The sequence below is a fragment of the Schistocerca piceifrons genome, chromosome 1 (genome assembly GCF_021461385.2).
Source record: "Schistocerca piceifrons isolate TAMUIC-IGC-003096 chromosome 1, iqSchPice1.1, whole genome shotgun sequence".
NCBI lineage: Eukaryota > Metazoa > Arthropoda > Insecta > Orthoptera > Acrididae > Schistocerca > Schistocerca piceifrons.
Window position 1 is genome coordinate 499,864,814 of NC_060138.1, and position 18,356 is coordinate 499,883,169.

The following is an 18,356-nucleotide window of genomic DNA, read 5'->3' on the forward strand; positions in this document are numbered from 1 at the left end:
TAGTGAATAGTGAGTCACATTTGTGGCTTTCAATACGAATTAAATTAGCTAGTTTAAGTATTCTAGAAACATATCTTTACTTCTCTCCTTAACTACAGATGCAGCTGTTTCCAGTTTATATTTTTTTGGGGAAAGTATAAATTTTGGCACATGTTTAAATTATATTCGGAGGTGAGGACTGGCCAGGCAGGGAAATCACCGCGTTGTCCGCCCAAAGTCATGAAGGTAACTGGCTACAGTACGTTCCAGCTTATCAGAGAGGAGTCTTGAACGAACTGTGACAGAAGCCTGCGCAGCAGAGGATTGACGTACTAGGACATGCATTCATGCTATGGAATAGTGCATTGATAATGGCTAACAAGTAGCTGAAATCAACATTTGCTTATTAGAACCTGTAAAAAATGACTAACGGTTGCTGCGCTCTATCATTTGAAAGACTGCTGCTAGTTCTGAAAGTGGAAGAGATTAACGCCCGCTCGTCGCCAGGAGTCTACTTACAGCTTCAGTAATGTGAGGACTTACCGCTCAGTGCTCTAGAAGTTTCGTGAAAATGTTCTAATTTGCTTTTTGTTGAAAAGTTGAATATTTTGAAAACCACTTGGATCCGTTGAAAGCTCGTTTTCAGTAGTGCTGTGATTTATAGTGAAAATTGCGATTTTCTTCCAGTGGACTAAACGACAGTGTGACATGCTATGAACCGTATTTCAGGAATTTCAGGTTACGGAATACTAGCGAACAATATACTCGTAGTTTTGGGCGACCTTACTAAACTGACAAATATTCTGTGGTTTTTGAGACTGTTTCTTTCCTGAATGAGATTTTCACTCTGCAGCGGAGTGTGCGCTGATATGAAACTTCTTGGCAGATTAAAACTGCGTGCCCGACCGAGACTCGAACTCGGGACCTTTGCCTTTCGCGGGCAAGTGCTCTACCAACTGAGCTACCGAAGCACGACTCACGCCCGGTACTCACAGCGTTACTTCTGCCAGTATCTCGTCTCCTACCTTCCAAACTTTACAGAAGCTCTCCTGCGAACCTTGCAGAACTAGCACTCCTGAAAGAAAGGATATAGCGGAGACATGGCTTAGCCACAGCCTGGTGGATGTTTCCAGAATGAGATTTTCACTCTGCAGCGGAGTGTGCGCTGATATGAAACTTCCTGGCAGATTAAAACTGCGTGCCCGACCGAGACTCGAACTCGGGACCTTTGCCTTTCGCGGGCAGAGCACTTGCCCGCGAAAGGCAAAGGTCCCGAGTTCGAATCTCGGTCGGGCACGCAGTTTTAATCTGCCAGGAAGTTTGTTTCTTTCCTGGTTGAAACTGCAATTGTTTGGACAACAGGTCGCGGGTTCTATGTTTACGCTGACTACTAGTGAAAGAAAGTGCTGTATGAATGAACAGAACAGTAGAAAACTTTGATTAAGTATGCTTTTATCTCAAGAACTGCGCCTTAGGGCGTACTTGGTAGCATCATGTATATCGCTAAAGCGATAATAGAGCACCCTAATTTTAGTAAATAACTTGTTTTATTTAGTAGCTTCAGTCAAACCTGATAGAATGAAACCTTTTTTCAGTGAGGCACTGAATGTTATGCATCCTCTTGATAGGTATAGTGCGCTCTGTCTTTTAAGCCTTTGACTATCAATATTTTTTGGAATGAAACACGTTAACGTACGTATTTTTCAATTAATGTCGCAGTCAGGAGTAAACTCGTAAACTCCGTCCATGTGTCCTTGGACCCAATAGTACCGACCGACTGCCGTGTCATCCTCCCCCAATTGCGCTATTGGGTGCAGTATGGAGGAGCGAGGGGTAAGAAGAGCGCTCTCCCGGCCGTTGTCAGATTTCGTGACCTCGAGCCGCTACTACTCGGTCAAGTAGATCGTCAGGTTGCCTCTTGGTGAGTGCGCCCGTCCCAGTCCTAATGAGCCTTCGAGATTTCCGCTGGAATCGATTGGCTGTTTCGTCTTCATAGAATGTCTTTGGTGGTATGATTATACGAGCAAGAGAAGAGCGCTCGCGGGCAAGGAAAATAAGTGGTTCTGCACCACGAGGAGGGGGATTTTTGTGAGCGTAACGGCCAGCGAGTTGACGTACATTAGTGGGGCTGCTGGAAGCAAAGGAGCGTGCATGTGTAAAGGAAGCCACATGCGAAGGAAAAAGACGACACGCCACGATAGCCATCTTTTTTAGAAAGATAGCATGTTGCTTTTGGAATTTTTGAAACTTCTGGTCATTGAAAACGAGGGAACTGGTTTAGATTTCACCCGGTGAAGTGGGCTTATTCTAGAACCTCGTAGAACTGTGTTGAGAAACCGATCTCTTAAGAGGGAGAGAAATATAGACAGCGCCAGTAACAATAAGTTGATTTGGTTTCGTGGAAATAAGGCACGAAGTATATATAACCTGCCATGTTGATCGAGATGAACCTATTGTTCTGGTAGTCAGGCCAGAAAAATGTAGCACGAGCAATACAAAGACACACTCGGTGCAAGGGGTGGCTAGTTAGATGTTATGTAATTTTAAATAAGGTTAGTCTGTACATGGTACTTTGATAAAAGGTTGTCTTTTCTGTTATTTTAACATCTCGCTGTGTACGGTTATACAGTAAACTGGAATTTTTTTTTCTTTGAGGACTGGCACAGTGTAGTAATTACCAGAAATAGCGGAGAGCTCTCAGGTTAATATGTTGGTAACTGTTCTAGATAAACTGAGCTATGCGTGAGCTATGGTTAAATTATTTGCTATGAAGCGTTCTCGTAAATGCTTTTGACAGACTGATTTAACTGGTGGAAATTTAATGGAAAGCGTCCTCTTAATCGATAGTTTATAGATTATTGTAAATCAACTGTCTTCATTAAAGTAGCCCACTTTGGGAACTAACTGATAGCTACGCGACCTGATTCTTAATAGTCAAAAGTGGTTAAGTGCGCTCTGCACACTGAATTATGTTTGCTTCTGGTATTGTTTGAACTTTTTTTTAAAATTTAAACTTAAGGGAGTGAAATGCAACTTTGTTCAATGGAGGCTATTTTAGAAAATTGTTTCACTATTGTTGTTTAAATTTTTGGGGGTGTTGTCTTTGCATAAGCTCTTGTAAGTGAATGTTGCAAAACAAAAATAGGGGGATATCAGTGTAAGATGAAACTGATTAACTAATGATTGTTGGGCTTTAAATAAAGGAAGAGACTAACACTTGCTTTCAACAAAATAAATGAAATGGCAGGGTACGGAGTCGACTGTTCAGCCAGTGCATAAAAAAGTGGTTGGGCTACGGAAAATTAATAAATTTTATAATAAAGAGAGTTCGACTTTCAGCGTGCAACCAGTCCGCTCCACCTCCCCACTAAATCCGTGGCTCTGCCTTTCACCTGCCACAAAGGAAAAATCTCAGAGAGTACCGGGATGCGAATCCGGATCCTCTGTGTGGGTCGAAGCTAGGGAGGCGAACAGCCAGAAGTAACATTATGATAAATATATTTTGCACCGTTTCGTTTTCCAATGTGAGAAGGGGCTATTCGTAAGTGCCTATGAGACTTCAGAATACGACTGGAAAAAACTACGAAACATACAGAAAACAATCATCAGTAGATAGAGCACGTTTCCAAGTTTTTAGCTGACAATACAGGTGCGCAATAAGGGGACCGATTGTGGCACACCAAGTGTCAACACGTGCGTGCAGTCCGGGAAGAAGCCACAGCAGCCCGCTTTGCAGATCTGATCATTGGGTTGCCTGCCTGCAGGCGCGAACTAATCCGATGCCACAATACGAAGCGGAGGGGAGCAAAGGGTAAAAAATAAAGTTGAAAGAGAATGCAACCTACATGTGCGAGCTGTAAATTATAACGTTCTTCTAATGATTAGCAGTTTTCTCTTTATCTGTCGGCAGAAAGTTCACACTGGTCCTCTGATAACTTGTTTTGGGACACATACCTCTGAGGAGATCAGCGAAAGGAACGATACCTCATCGCCGTAAGTGAACTATAATAGTCACGACTGTGCAAATCTGCAGCTGTTGGTTGTTCAGCTGAAAAAGAAGCGGGTCGAGGCGTTCGTTGTATGGAGAGGTAGCTTCGCGTGGCAATTCACCATCGTTCTTGTCCAGCACAGAACTGTGGATTGGTAAGAGGTTTCTGCTCTGTAGTGAATCTACCCTTTTTACAGTCCGTGATAGTCGACGGGTGTCTTTGTAACCAACACGCTGTCGCCCCGGCATTTTACTCGGGTGGCAGGGGTTGCACGCGAATCAAGGTCCTCTCGGTAAACCCTCGCCACGCTGGTACTTACGAAGCCCATTGTCCACAAGCAGTCGGAGGTGAGGTGTCCCGTGCACCGGGCACCCTTGACCTGGCAGCAATCTTATGCGGTGATACTGCACATCTCGCCAGTGCAGCAATCATTTGTCATGCCGACGGGTAGTTTAAGATTTGACAACCTGCCACTTACTCGAGAATGCCCCAACATTCCACTCTTCTTCACTGTGGTGGCAAGAGCATCCACAACCATGCAGAAGCTATCCCTAATCCGCTTGCTCTTGCGTGTGAGCAGGTCTTAGTCGTTTTAGCACCGCGCATTTGATATGCAAACATTTTTAAGCTACGTTGCAACTCAGCATCTTTACCGCTAGCACGTCAGCTGGGTCGAAGAGGACGTGTTCCAGTCGATATAATTTTGTTATGAGTAAGAACTTCAGCGAAACAGATCGTGTATCGTCAGAACGAACACAAGAAAACATTGAGAGAGTAAGATACGCTATGGAGCCTAGTCCATATAGCCAGGTCATAAACAGGCTTCTGCTATGAATCCAGTCTCATGGTATGACGAGTTCTTCATTATAATTTACTCTTTCAGCCATACAGAGGTGGTTCAGTAGCTGCAGGCTCAAGATTACGCAAAACGCGCAACATTTTCAGACCATACGACTGAAGTTATGACTCGTCACTTAGTTCTCCTGAAGAGCAATGAATTTCATTGCCGTTTATATGGTGATGTTAACAATGACAGCACCCGCTTTTGGTCAAGTGAAGTACCTAAAGACATGCATGGACATCCCCTTCACAGTGACAAAGTGACAGTATGCTTTGGGGTTAATGAAATATGTAACTAGGCCATACTTTTTTGAAGGATTGGTACACAAGCAGTTGTTATCATTGCGGACTAAGACGACGACACATAAGCCTTTACATCTTTTTACCGCACCCTTCCTGCACTGTCAGTAACTTTCAATCACAAAGCTAATACGCAAAAATTACAAATAATATGGTTTCCGAAACATGGGGGACCGTTCACACAGCTAACTGTCAAATTTCCTGCTGGCATAATTTCCCCTAATCGTGACACTACTTGGCCGACGCGAGCGGCAGTTCTCAGCATGTTTGTCCTCTTTTTATGGAATACTTTAAGCCGGCCGCGGTGGTCTAGCGGTTCTAGGCGCTCAGTCCGGAGCCGCGCGACTGCTACGGTCGCAGGTTCGAATCCTGCCTCGGGCATGGATGTGTGTGATGTCCTTAGGTTGGTTAGGTTTAAGTAGTTCTAAGTTCTAGGGGACTGATGACCATTGATGTTAAGTCCCATAGTGCTCAGAACCATTTGAATACTTTAAACCCTGGTTGCACGTAAACAAATCACGAACATTAGACAACATTAAAGGGGTCATTCACCAGGAAATAGTTCCATACCAAATGAAGTGGAGGGTTTGTTTTGTCAACTTTAGCAGGCGACTTGAAAAATGTACAGCAAAACTAGGACACTGCTTATACACTACAACGTTACTTACAAACCGCAAGACTTTGTTTTACACACTTGATTTTGGAGCCCTTCAATTCCACATATACCCCAATATGTTGTATCAATAAACATGTTGAATGTTGTGTAATACAAGAGATAATACCAATTAAAAATTGTTATATTCTTTTGCTGCTCCCCGCTATATCACCAACGTGCAATCACAAAATATATGCGCAAAATTGCAATAACGTTTTATGAATACCTTAACACGTTTTGATGTAACATGCACATCGGATAGATTTGGATCACACAGGCATACTTATACACAGTTTTTTTTATTACGGATAGAAGAGACAGGCACTTGAAATTTTTTCGACAATGCTAAGACAACCAATATGAACGATCCAATAAAATTTCGTTCCATTGGCTGTAACGGGTGCTAGATTTTTTTTTGCCATGTGGAGATATAGTTCTTGATCGTATCAGAGGTCTCTAACCCTTTAACGTGGATACAGTCATATGACAGATAGATGAAAACGTGTCCTTGTTTTCAAGCCTGTCATGTGACGAACCACTGAAAGTGTGTGCCTTGATTGCGTGGCCGGTTATATTTCCTGCCAACGAAAATGAGCCCTCTCAGCGTGTTCTGTAATATTTCCTTCCAATGAAAATGTTCCCAAATCACGAAGTCAATAACATGACGGACCAGTTACAGTCTGCTCTTACTATGAGGCCCGTGATACGACGCACCAATCAAAGCGAGTCCTCGCTAACAAGATAAACCAAAAAAATTAAACTCTTCAGTATAATCAACGTAGAACTGTGCAGTGTAAAGCAGGAAACAAAGTGTCAATTTCTTGTGCTGTTTTATCATTTACTAATAGTCTGACGTGAATAAAATAGTATATAAATTCGTCTTTATTGAATTAATCGATTCCTGTCAAATTCTGTTAATTTTTCTTGTGTTTTTAGACTGTCGATTGATAATGTAATGAAATAATAAAACTACGAGATAAACTAGATCGTACGCTACCCTAACGCCGCTTATATGGAAACTAAAACGGAATAACGCAGCAATATATCACTCGAGCCATCCATTACATGAAGGGCTTATTTCAATGGTAGTACAAGTCCATTTTTGTTCATTTTGAGATACAGAGTCCGAAAGTTAAATGAGCTCTGAAAAATCTGCAGTTGAGAGACCAGAAATATTCAAGCATATGGCTTGTTGCTAGAGATGAACCTTTCTGTCTGTTTGTTTGGATCATTAATTTCAGAAGCATTACAGGCAGAAAAGTGAAGGTTATGGACTTGTACCACTATTGAAATAAGCCCTTCACATAATATGAAAAAAAACGTTAGGTATTGCTGAGAGTAGCTGGATGTCCCTTTGGAGGTCGGAGCCGTCGCAACATACACTCGCCCTTGTTATGTACAATTAAGTGAGGCAACACGGTGCGGTCAGTGTAGTCCTGGATAAGGAGGACACAGTAGCAGAGCATGAGGAGGTGGGCAGCGCAGCTTCCAGCGCACTGAAGGCGCCTGTCTAAGGTCGCTGCCTCGTCGGCTGGAGCAGCAGCGGCGTGCCGTGGCTACTCACCGGCGACATTGTGCTGGCACAGTCGCGCGAACATGGCTGCCCTCCTGAAACACAACAGCAACACGGTAAAGTCAGGAGGGCCCTCCAGTGTACGTGCTAGCGCTGCAGCTTACCGGCTAATAAAGGCTTACCATGAAATACGGCTTCTGCATCAAATCACCACACTCCTATAGTGAAGCTTATGCATACTGTACATGATATAATAGCCCTCTCTTCGATAGGGGTGTTTATTCTCAAAACAGCATGAGCGCTCATTGCCACACTTTGTCCGTGAATAGAATGGGAATTAGATAAACTAAACAGCAATCTATTCCATACATCATACTTTGTATAAATCTGGGAGTAATAATGAATTTCCTTCAGTGAACATTGTGAACGCATTATCTACAACAAGGCATCTTATGACAATATTTTTGTTTTACTGCGTGGGAGAAAGGGGTATCAAACGAAAAATTGGGAGTTCCGTGTCTCAGTCACGTGCAAACGCCAACATTTCCAATAAAGTGTCACAGAATATTTTTTTCATTGTTGCATTGTGTAATATAATGGACGACCTTGTTTAAATTTTAAAAGATGAAGACGTTTACATGAAATCAATTAACTTCATTTCCCGGAAACTCCGCATAAATCTTAGAAATAGCTACAATCTCCAAACAAAAATTTGGCGATGAGCTGATAAATAAAATTTACAATCTTATACTAAAATGCTATGCAAATCGATACAGGACCTACAAATCAACTGCATCACTCGGTGAACTAATTCCAACATCATGGGAATTACAAAATCTCTTTTTGAAAACGTGACGGCTATTTTATCGTAAACAACTCAATAATTAATAACGGTAGTTTAGTAAGCATTCTCCAACAATGGTCGAGTACTGTGTGTGTTTTTGTACACCCTATGGCTACAAATATGCTGTCTTTGTTGGTTATACCAATGTAGATACTAAAATTAAGAAGAATGGACTATTCAGCCTAGCGAAAGAGGCATCTGCTTATGTGAATGACCTCTTAGCCATTAAAAGTTAGATAGCGTACAGTATGATGGCCCAAACTGTCAATATCGTAAAAATAACGCACTCATTCTCCGTGTTGCTGAAACTAACATCAATAGATTAGACTAAAGGGAACTAAATAGCTTGTCCGCAGCTCGTGGTCGTGCGGTAGCGTTCTCGCTTCCCACGCCCGGGTTCCCGGGTTCGATTCCCGGCGTGGTCAGGGATTTTCTCTGCCTCGTGATGACTGGGTGTTGTGTGCTGTCCTTAGGTTAGTTAGGTTTAAGTAGTTCTAAGTTCTAGGGGACTGATGACCATAGATGTTAAGTCCCATAGTGCTCAGAGCCATTTGAACTAAAAAGCTTCCACTGTGTCAGAACTACGAACAAACCGGCACGGTAGCTCAGCGAGTTCGGTCAGAGGGTTAGATGCCCTCTGTAATAAAAAAACTGAGTTAATCGATCAACAACGTACTTAAATGGATGTCTTACGACGTCCGTCTCGAGCAGATGCAACGAACGAAACCGAACAAAATGAGATTAAAAAAAAAAAAAACAGAGTGGTGGTCTTATTTTGAAATGGGTCCATTACAACCGTTTTATAGAGAAAGGCTCTCACTGTGAGCATTATCTGCAGATGACGCCACAGGTTACCTGTACGTGAATGTAATATGTCTTTGTGAGGGAGAGGAGCATTTATACCCGTTCACCTCCACATATTTTTGTGCCTGTACCATTCCATTGAAAGCAAGGATGAATGACTGTGTGACTGCGGTTAGTTTGAATCCTTTGTGTGTACATGTAACCTGTAGCATAGTATGATAATTAAGCCATCTTGCGATACAAGAAGTCAGAGAGGTTTTATCTACACCCACAGGGAATGCTAAGGAGCGTCTTCGTGTTCGGACAGTTATGTTAGCCGCAGGTTCCTAGGTGCGTCTCTGCTACCCCCACCACCTTTCTCTCCCAAGAGCTATGGCATGGCCGCGTGTGGACAAACTTGGACTGCAGCGGTGGGCACTCGTATGAAGGTCGAGTTTTTCGGGACACAGGTATGAGGATATCTCATCTTTGAATAATAATAATGCTAAGCTTTTTCCCTTTAATAATTTTTATGAGGACCATTGGAACAACAGCGATCCAAGTGAAACATTTTTTAACAACTAAAACAGTTTTGATTGCATAAAAACGTTTTGAGATGGTGACCGATTTCATTCTATTTTTAAGACCATCTTCATACCATCCTCTGAAATATTATTACATTAACAGACTTACAGGGACATGTAACGATAAGAGCTACAAACTGAGACATATAAACATAAGAATAACCAAAAGAAAATATACCAAATAGTGGCAGGCTGAGGTGGGCATGGAGTAGGTACTGTCTCTTGAGACATGAACGTCAACTGCTTGGTAGCATGGAGGGGCTAAGGGTAAAGTAGGAGAGACTCCGTCTTCCGCATGATGTCATTATCAGCCAATAAGGCGCTCAGTACGTAAAAATGCTACAAACGTAATGTAAGTACAAAGTAGTAGCATCGAATGCAATAGTAAAGGTGAAATCTAAGCTACATAACAAGTCATAACTGCTAGAGGAAGGAGAATACACCAATAGATTTACAGGTAACAAACCAAACAAATTTTGCCTTTAGATGTGTAACGTTAGGCAGAACTTACTGAGTAATTAGACATGACTATCTTAAGGAGCGTGACTAAATGTAAGTTTTTTTTCAAATTTATTTGTCTTTAGTGCAGTAGTCAAGCCAGAGTCGTAGTAAATTACAGAAAGTCTATTTGACTAGTTTCGGTGAAGCTCAGTCACCATAATGAATTGTCCGCCCCCGGTAGCTGAAAGATCAGAGTGACGGATTGTCAATCCTCTGGACCCGGTGTCGATTCCCGGCTGGGTCGAGGCATTTTCTCCGCCCAGGGACTAAATTAAATAAACCATAATGAAATTAACAAGTATGAAACAAGTCTGCCATTAATTATGAGAACCACAAACCTTTGTCATAGGAAACTATACTGTCAGTTTATCATCTTAAATAAAACCTCGTTATGCCGTAAAGGCAAAGAAGCACCATCGTTGCAATTAATCACTCTGAAGCCTTAGTCTATACAGAACATTAAGAACGTCGTATTTGTTGGATTAAGATCGGCGTTGTCCAACTACTTGCATATCGAACCGGACAAGTGAAAATCTTGTCTTACTGAACTAACAATTCTGCTGTTATTCTGAAACATACATCGCTCAAGTATGAGGTGGAATCGTTAACTGAAGTATCAGAACGCATCTGCAAAAAATTAACAGTAGTCCATTTTTTAAAAGAGTAGAATTCGCTAACTACACGATAGGTACGTCTTGAGGTAAATAAATTTCCTTAAGTAGAGTACAAAACTGTAACATGATGAAGATAACGAAATAACAACAACCATGCATGAATACTGTGTCCTCCTTTTGTAGGGTTCCGTACGTCAATCGCTAAAAACGGAATCCTCATGACATCGCGTCCCATATCTGTCCGTCTGTTAAGATCCCTTTTTCTCAGGATCGGATGGCGTATCAAGCTCAAATGTATATGAAATACTAACTGAGGTGTACTGTCCTTGGCAATCTAAAAAATTTAAGCTTCTAAGTCAATGCAGTCCGAAGATACGGCCATTTATGTCGCATATTTTGATACTTGCAAACTCATTCATCAAAACCTATCGAAGAACTATTTATATTGCGCGAATCCTGCGTATAGAAAATGAGAACTCCGCGAAGGAGCTTAGTTCTGATCCAAACTGCTGCCACGATAACTGGAGGAACAGTGCGGTAATGCTTGTCTGAATTTATCCCCAGACTTTCTTGCTGTAATCCTTCTGAATGTTAGGTCTGTTTAACTCTGTATAATTTTATTCGAATTGCACCGTTTTAATGACTTGTTTATTTGTTCAGCGACTTCCCACATGGTGCTGAATGACATCTAAGCCATCAACCACTCTACCAAGTAAATGTTCGACCCCGTTTGCCTTCAGCACATGTAACAACGCGATTACAGTTAAATCTCTTGAGTCTTTGCGGAAGATAACATTTTTTTCTTCCCCATGGCTTCCAGGTGTAATCACTAGTCCATGAGACTCCTTTATGCTGTAAAGTAGAATCCCAGTTGTACCCGCCCCGTTGTACTAAGTCAAATCAAAGTGAACGAATCTCGACTGTGAATTTTGGTACCACAGTTACGACCATTATAGTATGTAAACGGCGAGTAATAAGTGGCATTCCATGCTGCACGAGAACTTACATGCCTACGTGTTTTCCCCTCATTTTTCAAAATACGATGTAAAAATCTTGAAGGGGTTTTGGGAACTCATGGCCACCCATGGAATGGAGAGGCACTCTCACTGGTGGTCTTACAACAGATGTGTGGTAACTTGTCGTAGGGAAGTAGGATGTTTTTACTCTCGTTAAGAAAGTGAACTGATGTGTGGATGATTTTTTCCCTTTACTGTGTCCTTTATTTTCCCGCCTCTCCTGCGACGCTTGATGCTGTTCCCAGTCATGGGCGCATAGGTAAATCAATGCATTAGTTATTTCTTATACCGATGAACCGCTTATATTAACAATTATCACGTGAAAGGACGCTTGGTTGATCGTTATGTTAGAGCACAATTACAATCGACCTCTGTTGGAGGTGCGTTCCTGTGCGTTGCTGATCTGTTATCCGTTTTGTTCACATTAAATGTCAAATGCATTATCAACGTAACAAATTTATGGCGTCCTATGCAGGTTATACCGAACCACACCATTCAGCTACGGAAAAACAGTGCAGTTCAAACTAATGTAACTAGCTCTTGAGAGTATAAGCCAAGCAACTCCTTTTATACTCGGTTAAAATGAGTGTATGATGTTTTTAATTCTATGTTTACATCGTAATGGCCGTTCAATCTAACAGATATCGCTCCTTCTTATTTGAGTTCTGAACGTGTTCTGTTTGTCTGTAATTAGTTTTCAGCTCGAAGGTTACTTAGTATTCGCTCACCTGGATTATCCACTAATAAATTATACTTTACATTAGTTTCCTTGGATTTTATGTTTTATTCGGCTCTTTTGCTAATTGTTTGGCAACTGTCGTTTTTGTGTTTCCCTTTTAACTTCTTTCTTCATGCTTTTTCATTAACAAATGTGTGCACATTGGCACATATGCCGTTTTCAATCCTTTTTTTACAACTAGTTTCTTGTTGGACTTCTACTATTTACCTTTGTACTACGACCACTTTACACACTGTATTTTGAATTCTTAGGTACATACGATCACTGTAAGACAGCTAATGATCATAAGCATCTCAATACATTAGTGTAACAATAATAATAATAGTAATGGTAATAGTAATGTTCCTGAATGAGACGTAAATTGCAATTGAACATGGTAACTGTTGTTTTATAGCTGTAAAATAACTACTTGCAATTTCTTTCAAATTACTTCTTTTCTGAAATGTGTGCATATTGATGATCTTTGTTTATAGTAATGTTTAGTGTTTCTTTAAAATGTAATAGCTACTACATGTGATGTTTGTCTGGTTTAGAAAATAACTGTACAATCTTCTGTTCCAGATTTGGTTATCTCTTAAAATTATATCGTGATTAGATAGTGATGTTCGTAATAGCCAACTGAATAATAAATAATTTCTCATTAACAATAAGAGAAGTGAGAAAAGGGGAAAAATGACGACTACTACCTGTTGGTGGCTTATAAGAGACGAGAGACAGTTCTTACAAATTTATTGTGTTCACAGTCTATTAAATGTAATGCTAAGTCTCATCAAGCATTTTAGAAATTAGAAGGAAAGTTAATGCCATTTTATTTTCTGCAGTACTGAATTCGGGGAGGATTGTCTTTTAATGTGAAACAAGTCTTTTAAAAAAGGCTGTACGATGATTGTTGATACTGTTTTGATCGAAAAGATAGCGGTTTTCCAGATGCGAGACATTATTGAAAGGAATTAACGTTACACCAAACATTGGTTTGGTTATTTCTGTACGTTCCTGGCAGAGCTTGAGTGCGGTTTGGAACCGAAAGAGAGAGAAAAGATGACGCTGATGCTTCGCCCCGGTCCATAAGTAAGACGGTGAGAACTCTATGAGAATCTTGAGCGTATTAAATTTTGCTGTTAAAATAACAAAAACAGAGAGCTCTTACGTCGTTACGACAAAATGCGGGCTGAAATAATGGGAATGTGTCGTAAAATCGGTACACCGACACACCGATCCTAAAGAAGAAAATAGATTCGGTAGTGTCTGTGCTTTAAATCAAGTTTCATTTTCCTAGAAAATGTAAATAATTAAGTCTTGAGCTGCCGATCGACGTGTATATAGTAACTATTTTACGTTCATTTAGTGGGTTTGGAAATAATCTGATATAATGTAATGCTACTGCGAAAGCGTTGATTCCAGGTGAGAATCTGTATACGTAGTAGGGTCATTTTTGCGTTTCCTTCGTTGTTTAATTGCTAGAAGAAGCAAATGTCCCTAGATGAGATAAATTTAATTATCAGTCTTTCGCTATATTCGGTCATTTAATGAGCTAGAGAAATTCCACAGGTGTCATAAGATGTGCTGTACTTTTCCAGTATCTGCTAACACGTTCCCACTCAGACACCTCGTTGTAGTTTCAAGACCGGTCGGAAGGTGGCAGCACGTACTGCTCGCGGCAACTGCAGATAGATGGCTTCGTCACGGTGCTTGGCTCGACCAATAACTGCGGGCTCCGCTAACGCGAAAAAAGAATGCAAAAGTCACTCCTTAGTTTACATATGCAAATCAGATCTGAATATGGTAACCAACTTCTCTTCGTGGACCACCGCTGCAAAAAAATCGGAATGGAAGCAACGGCGGTTCGTGAGTATACATTCCGCATCTTCACAAGTTTTAAGATTCAGATAAATTTGAGAGAGTGAAATAGCATCTGCTGTAGAATAATTGTCCTTATGAACAAATTTATGCAAATGCAGCTACTGCCAATAATAATAATAATAATAATAATAATAATAATAATAATGTGCATAACTTGTCCAACAAAAGAAAGAATTGTTTTTGTGGGTTTTTGTTGTTTGCGCATAATTAAGTTCTATTTAGGGCAAGAACGAAATAATGTATAAGTTTCTTGTACCCTCCGTTCGGCATTTTTGTGAAAGTTGGAGTTTTCGTGCTGTTCTATTTTTTCGGAGAAATGTGGAAGATTCCTAACATCAGTATTAGTCCACGAATTAACTTCCGAGCTGGGAATCAGGCATTCTTACATTGCACCCACACAACCACTTACATTTATTGTACACTTCTTTGTTAAACACTCACTTGTAGCCGTATTTATTTGATTTCGTCACTTTTTCAATCAACGGATTTAATCTGGGATATTAGTTCCTTTGCGATTAACTTTTCCTGGTAACTTACTTTTCTGTGAGCACTTAATATAGTTTGAACAGGCTTCATGCTGACACTGCACACGAAAGCCGATTCCCGCAAAGTAAGCAACCAAATTAGAATACAAACTACCGTTTGTGGGAATACATAATTAAGGCGAGACGGTCAACGATCTCTTCGGTACAGATGCACACCAAGTTCTAACTCTTACGGGAATTGGCGGAATGCCGCGAGTAATGAGGATAAAGAGCAAGGGCACTACATTAATAGTTAAGAATTTGGGTCCGATGGGAGGCGTGAGAGGGTAACACGTGCAGTGACCGGATGGCTTACTAGTCAGCGCATTTCCCACTAAGCAGCTAAGCAGGGAGACAAGCGTTCGAAACAAATTTTCAAATTGATTTCAATCAATACTTGCTCGCAGCCAATGTCTGTAATTCATTTGTGTCTCAAGCAGTGATGTCTACCAACATGATCACTTGAGTAGAATACAAATGGATTACTGTAAGATAAAATCGAAAACAAAATATACGTAACACATAAAATAGGTTTTCTACCAGTATAACAATAACGTACACTGATGCCTGATATGATTTTACAATATAGTGAGTGGACTGGCATATCTGAGTAGTGAGATACAGTCTAGAGCGATTTATGCCAAGTGAGCAAGGCTAAAAGTCTGGTGCAGTGTGCTACCTCCTGGTGGCACTGACGTAAATATGTAGCTCAGTGGTCAGGGTAGCTACGCACGCCACGAATCGTGCACATTGTTTAACAAGTCCGTAGGGATTTGACTCACAAGAGTTGCGCATACGCAAAAGCTTGAAACGTGCACAACTGAAGGTATGCTCGCTCGTTACCCTGACGTCATCTGAAGACGTGTTCGTGACCCTGATGCTAAGTATCACATAGTCTACAGGAACAGCAATAGCGCGGTACATTGAAGTGCGGTATATTTAATATTACCGCATCTATGTTGCATTTAAGAAAAATAACCAATAAATCTGCAAGGTGCCAGAGGTTAGTATTCACGTGCTTTTGTGGTCTAACACTGCAGCCGCAACTCGGTGGAAGGTTTAAACAAGTCCCGACCCTCTCGCCTATGGAGAACATTTAAAAGCGTGTATCACTAAGTCGACGTACACCGACATTGACTTGTAAGCAGTTGTATCTTTAGTGCGAACTTGTCTCCAAGGTCACCGTGCGCGGTTTTAACCTAGTGACTATGTTTCAAAATCGGGAGAAATCATTCAATTATCATACTTAAATTTTACGTTTTGATTTTTTTAGTAAGTTACGTTCCATAACACCACCTTTAGGAAGACACCATTGTCACATGATCTTTCTATTCCTATTCCCATGCCATATCAGAAAATATTAACAGGTATTTAAATTGCCTGTTCCCATCTAACGAATCTCACGTAGCACTGCGTCAAATGTTATTCTCCTTTATCAAAGTTGTATGCATGGGCAAAACTTAACAATGCACATTTTGAATCATCTGGCAGATGTTAGAATATCTTTGACATTATATAAGTGGCACTCAAGTCTTACCCCGGCTCCCAAAATTCTCAGTAATGTATGGCCAGAAATGTATATCTACTGTGGGGAAGATATAAAATACAGAATGATTCAGAGAAACGGAAAAATCTGGAAAATTAAATATTTGAAAACAATTTTTTTAAATATTTATTTAATAACAAACATAATGCCCTTTTAGAACACATGCAGTACAATTTATTTTTTGAAGATGATATCTTGCAGGTGAGCTGCTTCTCTACTCCAAAATTCTGCGGTCTCTTTGTTACATAGTTCATGGTTTGACGTAACATCTCAACTGAAATTTCGACGATCGTTTCTCAGATCTTGGCTTTTAATTCTTCCGTTGTCGTAGGTTGACTAAGGAACACTTTGCTTTTAAGGTAACCCCACAAAAAGAAAAGAAAAGAAAAAAAAAGGTGGATACCACAGCGTATGATGACATAGCACATCACACGGTAACTTCATTGCTGTGCAATGGACACTGGTGTAGCTCCGTAGGTATTACTTGTATCAAATATCTAAAATTTTGTTTGCTAACAAATCCACGAAGGTGGAAATAGGCTCCGTCTGACATTCACAGTTCGTTAATAAAATCCTCATCCTCGTTTACCTTTTGAAGCATTAATTCGCAGAACTGTGGTAGCATAACATGATCTTCGGATTTCAATTACAAGACGATCTGCAACTTGTGTGTATGGCATTGCAATTCTTGCACTAATATTCTTCGAACGCTTGACCTACGCAACTGTAAAGATGTTGAGTGACGCGAACTTCTTATGACAGCATGTTGAACAGATAGGATATTGTCTGGTGTACGAACGGTTCGCACACGGCCTGGAAGTTCCTTTTTTATTACCGAACCAGTTTACTCGAAATTACGTATCCATGTATTACTTGCTGATGGAATATGATCGTGGCGTCCTAAATTAAAATGCTGGCGGATTTCACTACGTGCCCCCTCAACACTGCCATTGTTCTTGTAAAATGCTTTGATCACAAATGCACGTTGCATACCACACCAAGCATCCATAGTAACAAAATGGCAAATGTCGTCGAGACTGGCGTATGTTATTCAGTGCTACCAATCGCCCACGGCTACCAACAGAACTTTCAAAATTTGCCGTTCCTTTGAATCACCCTGTGCGTGACACAAGAAAGGATACAGACCACATCGAAGATAAGATTAACTACAGCACTTACATAACCGAAGAACGTGCCATTTTTTCCTAATTTCATATCTGTACTGCTATCTAATTAGTTACCTTTGTGTCTGCAGAACTTTGCATGAGGATTCAAGTTATCTGCTTTCTTACCTGATACTGTTTATTATTCACAGAAAACTGGGCCAAATATGTAAGATCAGGAATGTCTTTAAGAGGACACATTTTACTTTCGTTGCCACAAAATCCTACATTCTTATGATTTGTTGTGCTAAATTCCTTTATAGGTTATCCTCCGAATACGTTATCAGCACCAGACCATCTCCCAATGAGGCTGTCGTATTAAATTCATCAATTACCAGAAGCACGCGTTCGCTTTGACATTTGCGTGAAATGTTTAAAGTGATAGGTTGGTAGTTAATCATGGGAAGATACAAATTCTCCAAACTGAAGTAAATTAGTGGGCAGCCATTCTGTTCTTGGCAGATTCATCGCCCTGGCCGGACGTTCTTTTACGCGTTATCCAGCTTTGGAGGTGCTAAAGGTAGGTACCTGTACTCAGCAACAATATGACGGTGTGATGGCTTCATACAAAAGTGTGTTTAGGGAATGGAGGGTCTTCCGCTGAAATTTATCCAGGAGAGAATAAGACTTAAAAATATCCATTTCCATACAAGTAAGTTGATGGGTTTGGAGCTGTGTCATGCCACAAGATCTAAATTTTAAATGAGAGACAAGAGCTTACGTTCTAGAGAATTGATGGAAATACACTCATAATCTGTATTATTAAAACGATTGTACAAGTTACACATTTTGAAGTTGATAACCTGAATCGGTATCTTTGTGTTACCAAATCATGTGACTCGTTGATATAGAGGTCATGTGTGAGATGCTGGATCTACAGATCACCGTTCGATCCCCGGTAAGTTC

At 40.7% G+C, this 18,356-nt stretch overlaps 1 non-coding gene across 1 annotated transcript; it reads right to left on the reverse strand.

Moving 5' to 3' along the window:
- Positions 1-873: 873 nt before the first annotated feature.
- On the reverse strand, positions 874-950 carry Trnas-cga. The gene has a single exon. It is a non-coding gene; the product is annotated as a tRNA-Ser (tRNA).
- Between the last annotated feature and the right edge of the window lie 17,406 nt (positions 951-18,356).